Raw genomic sequence first — 9,725 nt, 5'->3', positions numbered from 1 at the left:
CAGTGAGTGTGGAACTGAACCCAGCCAGAGTTAGCACCTTCAGGGGAGGAGAGAGAGGGGAAGCAGTGAGTGTAGAACTGAATCAAGCCAGAGTCAGCACCTTCAGGAGAGGAGAGAGAGGGGAAGCAGTGAGTGTGGACCTGAACCCAGCCAGAGTCAGCACTCTCAGGGGAGGAGTGGGAGGGGAACCAGTGAGTGTGGAACTGAACCCAGCCAGAGTTAGCACCTTCAGGGGAGGAAAGAGAGGGGAAGCAGTGAGTGTAGAACTGAACCCAGCCAGAGTCAGCACCTTCAGGGGAGAAGAGAGAGGGGAAGCAGTGAGTGTAAAACTGAATCAAGCCAGAGTCAGCACCTTCAGGAGAGGAGAGCGAGGGGAAGCAGTGAGTGTGGAACTGAACCCAGCCAGAGTCAGCACCTTCAGGGGAGAAGAGGGAGGGGAAGCAGTGAGTGTAGAACTGAATCAAGCCAGAGTCAGCACCTTCAGGAGAGGAGAGAGAGGGGAAGCAGTGAGTGTGGAACTGAACCCAGCCAGAGTCAGCACCTTCAGGGGAGGAGTGGGAGGGGAACCAGTGAGTGTGGAACTGAACCCAGCCAGAGTTAGCACCTTCAGGGGAGGAGTGGGAGGGGAAGCAGTGAGTGTGGAACTGAACCCAGCCAGAGTTAGCACCTTCAGGGGAGGAGAGAGAGGGGAAGCAGTGAGTGTAGAACTGAATCAAGCCAGAGTCAGCACCTTCAGGAGAGGAGAGAGAGGGGAAGCAGTGAGTGTGGAACTGAACCCAGCCAGAGTCAGCACCTTCAGGGGAGGAGTGGGAGGGGAACCAGTGAGTGTGGAACTGAACCCAGCCAGAGTTAGCACCTTCAGGGGAGGAAAGAGAGGGGAAGCAGTGAGTGTAGAACTGAACCCAGCCAGAGTCAGCACCTTCAGGGGAGGAAAGAGAGGGGAAGCAGTGAGTGTAGAACTGAACCCAGCCAGAGTCAGCACCTTCAGGGGAGGAGAGAGAGGGGAACCAGTGAGTGTAGAACTGAACCCAGCCAGAGTCGGCACCTTCAGGGGAGGAGTGGGAGGGGAAGCAGTGAGTGTGGAACTGAACCCTGCCAGAGTTAGCACCTTCAGGGGAGGAGAGAGAGGGGAACCAGTGAGTGTAGAACTGAACCCAGCCAGTGTCAGCACCTTCAGGGGAGGAGTGGGAGGGGAAGCAGTGAGTGTGGAACTGAACCCAGCCAGAGTTAGCACCTTCAGGGGAGGAAAGAGAGGGGAAGCAGTGAGTGTGGAACTGAACCCAGCCAGAGTCAGCACCTTCAGGGGAGGAGAGACAGGGGAACCAGTGAGTGTAGAACTGAACCCAGCCAGAGTCAGCACCTTCAGGGGAGGAGAGAGAGGGGAAGCAGTGAGTGTAGAACTGAATCAAGCCAGAGTCAGCACCTTCAGGAGAGGAGAGAGAGGGGAAGCAGTGAGTGTGGAACTGAACCCAGCCAGAGTCAGCACCTTCAGGGGAGGAGTGGGAGGGGAACCAGTGAGTGTGGAACTGAACCCAGCCAGAGTTAGCACCTTCAGGGGAGGAAAGAGAGGGGAAGCAGTGAGTGTAGAACTGAACCCAGCCAGAGTCAGCACCTTCAGGGGAGGAGAGAGAGGGGAAGCAGTGAGTGTAGAACTGAATCAAGCCAGAGTCAGCACCTTCAGGAGAGGAGAGAGAGGGGAAGCAGTGAGTGTGGAACTGAACCCAGCCAGAGTCAGCACCTTCAGGGGAGGAGAGAGAGGGGAACCAGTGAGTGTGGAACTGAACCCAGCCAGAGTTAGCACCTTCAGGGGAGGAGTGGGAGGGGAACCAGTGAGTGTGGAACTGAACCCAGCCAGAGTTAGCACCTTCAGGGGAGGAGTGGGAGGGGAAGCAGTGAGTGTGGAACTGAACCCAGCCAGAGTTAGCACCTTCAGGGGAGGAGAGAGAGGGGAAGCAGTGAGTGTAGAACTGAATCAAGCCAGAGTCAGCACCTTCAGGAGAGGAGAGAGAGGGGAAGCAGTGAGTGTGGACCTGAACCCAGCCAGAGTCAGCACTCTCAGGGGAGGAGTGGGAGGGGAACCAGTGAGTGTGGAACTGAACCCAGCCAGAGTTAGCACCTTCAGGGGAGGAAAGAGAGGGGAAGCAGTGAGTGTAGAACTGAACCCAGCCAGAGTCAGCACCTTCAGGGGAGAAGAGAGAGGGGAAGCAGTGAGTGTAAAACTGAATCAAGCCAGAGTCAGCACCTTCAGGAGAGGAGAGAGAGGGGAAGCAGTGAGTGTGGAACTGAACCCAGCCAGAGTCAGCACCTTCAGGGGAGAAGAGGGAGGGGAAGCAGTGAGTGTAGAACTGAATCAAGCCAGAGTCAGCACCTTCAGGAGAGGAGAGAGAGGGGAAGCAGTGAGTGTGGAACTGAACCCAGCCAGAGTCAGCACCTTCAGGGGAGGAGTGGGAGGGGAACCAGTGAGTGTGGAACTGAACCCAGCCAGAGTTAGCACCTTCAGGGGAGGAGTGGGAGGGGAAGCAGTGAGTGTGGAACTGAACCCAGCCAGAGTTAGCACCTTCAGGGGAGGAGAGAGAGGGGAAGCAGTGAGTGTAGAACTGAATCAAGCCAGAGTCAGCACCTTCAGGAGAGGAGAGAGAGGGGAAGCAGTGAGTGTGGAACTGAACCCAGCCAGAGTCAGCACCTTCAGGGGAGGAGAGGGAGGGGAACCAGTGAGTGTGGAACTGAACCCAGCCAGAGTTAGCACCTTCAGGGGAGGAAAGAGAGGGGAAGCAGTGAGTGTAGAACTGAACCCAGCCAGAGTCAGCACCTTCAGGGGAGGAAAGAGAGGGGAAGCAGTGAGTGTAGAACTGAACCCAGCCAGAGTCAGCACCTTCAGGGGAGGAGAGAGAGGGGAACCAGTGAGTGTAGAACTGAACCCAGCCAGAGTCGGCACCTTCAGGGGAGGAGTGGGAGGGGAAGCAGTGAGTGTGGAACTGAACCCTGCCAGAGTTAGCAGCTTCAGGGGAGGAGAGAGAGGGGAACCAGTGAGTGTAGAACTGAACCCAGCCAGTGTCAGCACCTTCAGGGGAGGAGTGGGAGGGGAAGCAGTGAGTGTGGAACTGAACCCAGCCAGAGTTAGCACCTTCAGGGGAGGAAAGAGAGGGGAAGCAGTGAGTGTGGAACTGAACCCAGCCAGAGTCAGCACCTTCAGGGGAGGAAAGAGAGGGGAAGCAGTGAGTGTAGAACTGAACCCAGCCAGAGTCAGCACCTTCAGGGGAGGAAAGAGAGGGGAAGCAGTGAGTGTGGAACTTAACCCAGCCAGAGTCAGCACCTTCAGGGGAGGAGAGAGAGGGGAACCAGTGAGTGTAGAACTGAACCCAGCCAGAGTCGGCACCTTCAGGGGAGGAGTGGGAGGGGAAGCAGTGAGTGTGGAACTGAACCCTGCCAGAGTTAGCACCTTCAGGGGAGGAGAGAGAGGGGAACCAGTGAGTGTAGAACTGAACCCAGCCAGAGTCAGCACCTTCAGGGGAGGAGTGGGAGGGGAAGCAGTGAATGTGGAACTGAACCCAGCCAGAGTTAGCACCTTCAGGGGAGGAAAGAGAGGGGAAGCAGTGAGTGTGGAACTGAACCCAGCCAGAGTCAGCACCTTCAGGGGAGGAAAGAGAGGGGAAGCAGTGAGTGTAGAACTGAACCCAGCCAGAGTCAGCACCTTCAGGGGAGGAAAGAGAGGGGAAGCAGTGAGTGTGGAACTTAACCCAGCCAGAGTCAGCACCTTCAGGGGAGGAGAGAGAGGGGAAGCAGTGAGTGTAGAACTGAATCCAGCCAGAGTCAGCACCTTCAGGAGAGGAGAGAGAGGGGAAGCAGTGAGTGTGGAACTGAACCCAGCCAGAGTCAGCACCTTCAGGGGAGGAGAGGCAGGGGAAGCAGTGAGTGTAGAACTGAATCAAGCCAGAGTCAGCACCTTCAGGAGAGGAGAGAGAGGGGAAGCAGTGAGTGTGGAACTGAACCCAGCCAGAGTCAGCACCTTCATGGGAGGAGTGGGAGGGGAACCAGTGAGTGTGGAACTGCACACAGCCAGAGTTAGCACCTTCAGGGGTGGAGTGGGAGGGGAAGCAGTGAGTGTGGAACTGAACCCAGCCAGAGTTAGCACCTTCAGGGGAGGAGAGAGAGGGGAAGCAGTGAGTGTAGAACTGAATCAAGCCAGAGTCTGCACCTTCAGGAGAGGAGAGAGAGGGGAAGCAGTGAGTGTGGAACTGAACCCAGCCAGAGTCAGCACCTTCAGGGGAGGAGTGGGAGGGGAACCAGTGAGTGTGGAACTGAACCCAGCCAGAGTTAGCACCTTCAGGGGAGGAAAGAGAGGGGAAGCAGTGAATGTAGAACTGAACCCAGCCAGAGACAGCACCTTCAGGGGAGGAAAGAGAGGGGAAGCAGTGAGTGTAGAACTGAGCCAGCCAGAGTCAGCACCTTCAGGGGAGGAGAGAGAGGGGAACCAGTGAGTGTAGAACTGAACCCAGCCAGAGTCAGCACCTTCAGGGGAGGAGTGGGAGGGGAAGCAGTGAGTGTGGAGCTGAAACCAGCCAGAGTTAGCACCTTCAGGGGAGGAAAGAGAGGGGAAGCAGTGAGTGTAGAACTGAACCCAGCCAGAGTCAGCACCTTCAGGGGAGGAAAGAGAGGGGATCCAGTGAGTGTAGAACTGAACCCAGCCAGAGTCAGCACCTTCAGGGGAGGAAAGAGAGGGGAAGCAGTGAGTGTAGAACTGAACCCAGCCAGAGTCAGCACCTTCAGGGGAGGAAAGAGAGGGGAACCAGTGAGTGTAGAACTGAACCCAGCCAGAGTCAGCACCTTCAGGGGAGGAGTTGGAGGGGAAGCAGTGAGTGTGGAACTGAACCCAGCCAGAGTTAGCACCTTCAGGGGAGGAAAGAGAGGGGAAGCAGTGAGTGTGGAACTGAACCCAGCCAGAGTCAGCACCTTCAGGGGAGGAGAGAGAGGGGAAGCAGTGAGTGTAGAACTGAATCAAGCCGGAGTCAGCACCTTCAGGAGAGGAGAGAGAGGGGAAGCAGTGAGTGTGGAACTGAACTCAGCCAGAGTCAGCACCTTCAGGGAAGGAGTGGGAGGGGAACCAGTGAGTGTGGAACTGAACCCAGCCAGAGTTAGCACCTTCAGGGGAGGAAAGAGAGGGGAACCAGTGAGTGTAGAACTGAACCCAGCCAGAGTCAGCACCTTCAGGGGAGGAAAGAGAGGGGAAGCAGTGAGTGTAGAACTGAACCCAGCCAGAGTCAGCACCTTCAGGGGAGGAGAGAGAGGGGAACCAGTGAGTGTAGAACTGAACCCAGCCAGAGTCAGCACCTTCAGGGGAGGAGTGGGAGGGGAAGCAGTGAGTGTGGAACTGAACCCAGCCAGAGTTAGCACCTTCAAGGGAGGAGAGAGAGGGGAACCAGTGAGTGTAGAACTGAACCCAGCCAGAGTCAGCACCTTCAGGGGAGGAAAGAGAGGGAAAGCAGTGAGTGTAGAACTGAACCCAGCCAGAGTCAGCACCTTCAGGGGAGGAAAGAGATGGGAACCAGTGAGTGTAGAACTGGACCCAGCCAGAGTCAGCACCTTCAGGGGAGGAGTGGGAGGGGAAGCAGTGAGTGTGGAACTGAACCCAGCCAGAGTTAGCACCTTCAGGGGAGGAAAGAGAGGGGAAGCAGTGAGTGTGGAACTGAACCCAGCCAGAGTCAGCACCTTCAGGGGAGGAGAGAGAGGGGAAGCAGTGAGTGTAGAACTTTTTCAAGCCAGAGTCAGCACCTTCAGGGGAGGAAAGAGAGGGGAAGCAGTGAGTGTAGAACTGAACCCAGCCAGAGTTAGCACCTTCAGGGGAGGAGAGAGAGGGGAAGCAGTGAGTGTGGAACTGAACCCAGCCAGAGTTAGCACCTTCAGGGGAGGAGAGAGAGGGGAAGCAGTGAGTGTAGAACTGAATCAAGCCAGAGTCAGCACCTTCAGGGGAGGGAGAAAAGTCAACCAAAAGGAAAACTGTGGGAGATGGTGTGATGAGTTTGGATTTCAGCACAGGGAGGAGGGGGAGTGTGTGGGATGGGGATTTTCATCTTTTGGAGAACAAGACAGGAAAGAATGTTCCATAGAAATTAGAACTGTCTGTTCTGAATATCTATCCTGCATTTACACTGTAACTTTTGTAAACTTCTTTTACAGGGTTTTAGAAGTAGAGGGTTTGAGATAGAAAGATCAAACCAAGCATCACGCCGAGGATTGACGTCACTAGACTTATCAGAACCGGAATATCATCAGCCTTTGTATGTAGAAAGAAAAATATTCGTCTGTTCTGTCTGTTGGAAAAGATTTGAAACATCGGTTTCACTGGAAAGGCAATGAGACACATACCAGAGTGATATTGTTCCTGTACACTGACTATGGAAAGAACTTTAACCAATTACACAGCCTGAAAACACATCACACCATTCACAGTGGGGAGAAACTGTACACGTGTTTGTGTGTGTGGACAAGGCTTCAACTGATTGTCCAACCTGGAGAGAGACAAGGACACCCGCACCATGGAGAAACCATGGAAATGTGGGGACTGTGGGAAGGGATTCAGATCTCCATCCCAGCTGGAAATACATCGACGCAGTCACACTGGGGAGAAGCCTTTCACCTGCTCAGTGTGTGGGAAGGGATTCACTCACTCATCACCCCTGCGAAGTCACACTCTGGAACAACCTTTCACCTGTTCCGTGTGTCAGAAAGGATTTACAACTGCCTCCAATCTATTCTCACACCAGCGAGTTCACACTGGGGAGAAGCCATTCACTTGCTCCGTCTGTCAGAAAGGATTCAAAACTTCATCAAACCTTTTGACACACCAGCGAGTTCACACTGGGGAGAGGCCATTTATCTGCTCCGTGTGTGGGAAGGGATTCACTCAGACATCCCAGCTCACTGAACATCAACTTGTTCACACTGAGGAGAGACCTTTTAAATGTCCTGACTGTGGGAAGAGTTTTAAAAGCTCAAGGTATCTGCTAAACCACCAACGCACTCACACTGGGGAGAGGCCATTCCCCTGCACTGTGTGTGGGAAAGCATTTCCTCGGTTATTCAATCTGCAGCAACACCAACAAGTTCACACTGATGAGAGACCTTTTAAATGTCCTCACTGTGAGAAGTGCTTTAAAAGCAGCAATGATCTACTGCAGCACCAATACACTCACTCTGGGAAGAGGCCATTCACCTGTTCCGTGTGTGAGAAGACATTTAATCGCCCATCCAACTTGCTGAACCACCAGAGAATTCACACTGGGGAGAGACCATTCACCTGCTCCGTGTGTGGGAAGGGATTCAGTCAGTCATCCAACCTCACTGAACATCAACTTGTTCACACTGATCAGAGACCTTTTCAATGTCCTGACTGTGAGAAGAGCTTTAAAAGCAGTAATGATCTGCTGAAACACCGACGCACTCACTCTGGGGAGAGGCCGTTCCCCTGCTCCGTGTGTGGGAAGAGATTCATTCAGTCATCCAATCTGCTGCAACATCAGCGAGTTCACATGTGACTGTAATGGCTAGATTCTGCTGTTGTTGCTGCTATTAGTCACATTCAGTGACAAAGTTGGGTCTTACATTATAACCAGTGTAGTCCAGAGCAAAAGCGTCTTCTTAATGTTGAGATAAACGGGAGAAGAAACCGGGTAGCGGTGGCTAGGATGGGGGAGGTGCTGCACCATCACTTTAATGGTGCATCCTCCCTTCCCCGGGGTCCTCGCTGCACGTCCGCCGGGCCCAGCGGCTTTGATTGGGGTCCTGAGAGCCGCTGAGACTCGGTGCAGCGGAGGCCGCGCTCACCCCCGCTCAGCTCTGTTGTGATATTTAAAGTTCTCTTCTCTTTGGCCTCCTCATCTCGAGAGACAATGGGTAAGCGCCTGGAGGTGGTCAGTGGTGTGTGGAGCAGCGCCTGGAGGTGGTCAGTGGTGTGTGGAGCAGCGCCTGGAGGTGGTCAGTGGTGTGTGGAGCAGCGCCTGGAGGTGGTCAGTGGTGTGTGGAGCAGCGCCTGGAGGTGGTCAGTGGTGTGTGGAGCAGCGCCTGGAGGTGGTCAGTGGTGTGTGGAGCAGTGCCTGGAGTGGCAGGCTGTTCCACAGGTGCTGCAGAAAAATGTGTTTGTCGGGGCTGTTACACAGTTGGCTCTCCCCTTGCGCTTTTGTCTTTTTTCCTGCCAACTGCTAAGTCTCTTAGACTCGCCACACTTTAGCCCCGCCTTGATGAATGCCCGCCAGCTCTGGCGAACGCTGGCAACTGACTCCCACGACTTGCGATCAATGTCACAGGACTTCATGTCGCATTTGCAGACGTCTTTGAAGTGGAGACATGGATGTCCGGTGGGTCTGGTACCAGTGGCGAGCTCGCTGTACAATGTGTCTTTGGGGATCCTGCCATCTTCCATGCGGCTCACATGGCCATGTGAGCCGCATGGAAGATATTTAAAGTAACTTTGATTAATTTACTACTCTTCCCCCACCATGCTCTGATTGAGAGACTTCAGTCTCCTGCTGAGTCTGTGACTGGCCACTGGTTATATTGGTTTTTCTGCTTCAGCCTATTCCTGCCAACTCCATGAGGTGTCCCGTGGAGCCCTTCTCACAGGAGCCCTCGGAGCAGGCTTTCAGCTGCTCTTTCAGGAACACCCTGACACAGATCCACACGGCCTGCGTCCGGGCTCGCCAGCTGGACCTGCTGGCCATGTGTACGTATTAGTCCCCGTCTGTGTAGTGGAGACTGGTCTCCAGTCACCTCGGCCATCCCTGCCATTGGACAAAGACAGTGCTTCGCTCGGACTGTGTGGTAGTCGGTGTGCAATGGCCACCCCAAGTTAAAAGAACCCACGCAAAGGCATCTACCACCCCCTCAAAATGGACTTGGGGATCTGGAATATCAGAATTGGATTATTTAGTCACCTAAGCATCCTGGAGGGGAAGATAGTCATCCTCGTTCCCGAGGAACTGCCTAAGACTATTCACATCCAGGACTGAAATATGTTTAATTGTCAGAGTTTAATTGTCCTCTTGTCAATAACTCCTACAAATGGGCTTGAGTTTCATATTTTGAGATCTGTTAAATCAATTAATGTTGTTTTAAACACACACTGTGTCAGGTCCTTAATTTCTCCAAGATAAGTGTTGACTAATTCATATCCTGTTACCGACTGTTCCCATTTTTGGGCCTTTTCTTCTTTCTAACTCTAGATTATTTCAGTTCTGATACTGTCAGTTATTCTCAGGAACAACACACGGCTCCCCATACCTTCCAGAATGCCTCTCCTAGCTTTGGTATTCAGGGAAGGCATCACAATCTCTTCCAGCGTTCCAGACGACTACATCTGCAGGAAGTGTACCCAGTTGCAGCTCCTCACAGACCGCATGGATCGGTTGGAGCAGCAACTGGAGGCACTTAAGAGCATGCAGGTGGCAGAAAGTGTCAAAGACAGGAGCTTTCGAGAAGTGGTTACACCCAAGGTGCAGGCAGATAGATGGGTGACTGCTAGAATGGGCAGGAAGTCAGTGCAGGAATTCCCTGAAACAATACGTAGATAGTCCAACTTGGGATAGGGCCGTACTGGAGCTGGTATTGGCGAATAAGCCCGGCCAGGTGGACATCAAGAGGTTCTTCATTCACAAAGGTGTTCAGAGGGTGAGAGAGAGACAGAGGGAAATGTCCCGACTCCAGAAAAGTCTGCAAAATCTGCTCCAGTTGCA

The sequence above is a fragment of the Heterodontus francisci genome, unplaced genomic scaffold, assembly GCF_036365525.1.
Source record: "Heterodontus francisci isolate sHetFra1 unplaced genomic scaffold, sHetFra1.hap1 HAP1_SCAFFOLD_51_2, whole genome shotgun sequence".
In the NCBI taxonomy this organism is placed as follows: domain Eukaryota; kingdom Metazoa; phylum Chordata; class Chondrichthyes; order Heterodontiformes; family Heterodontidae; genus Heterodontus; species Heterodontus francisci.
Note: the sequence above shows the minus strand (reverse complement) of the source record.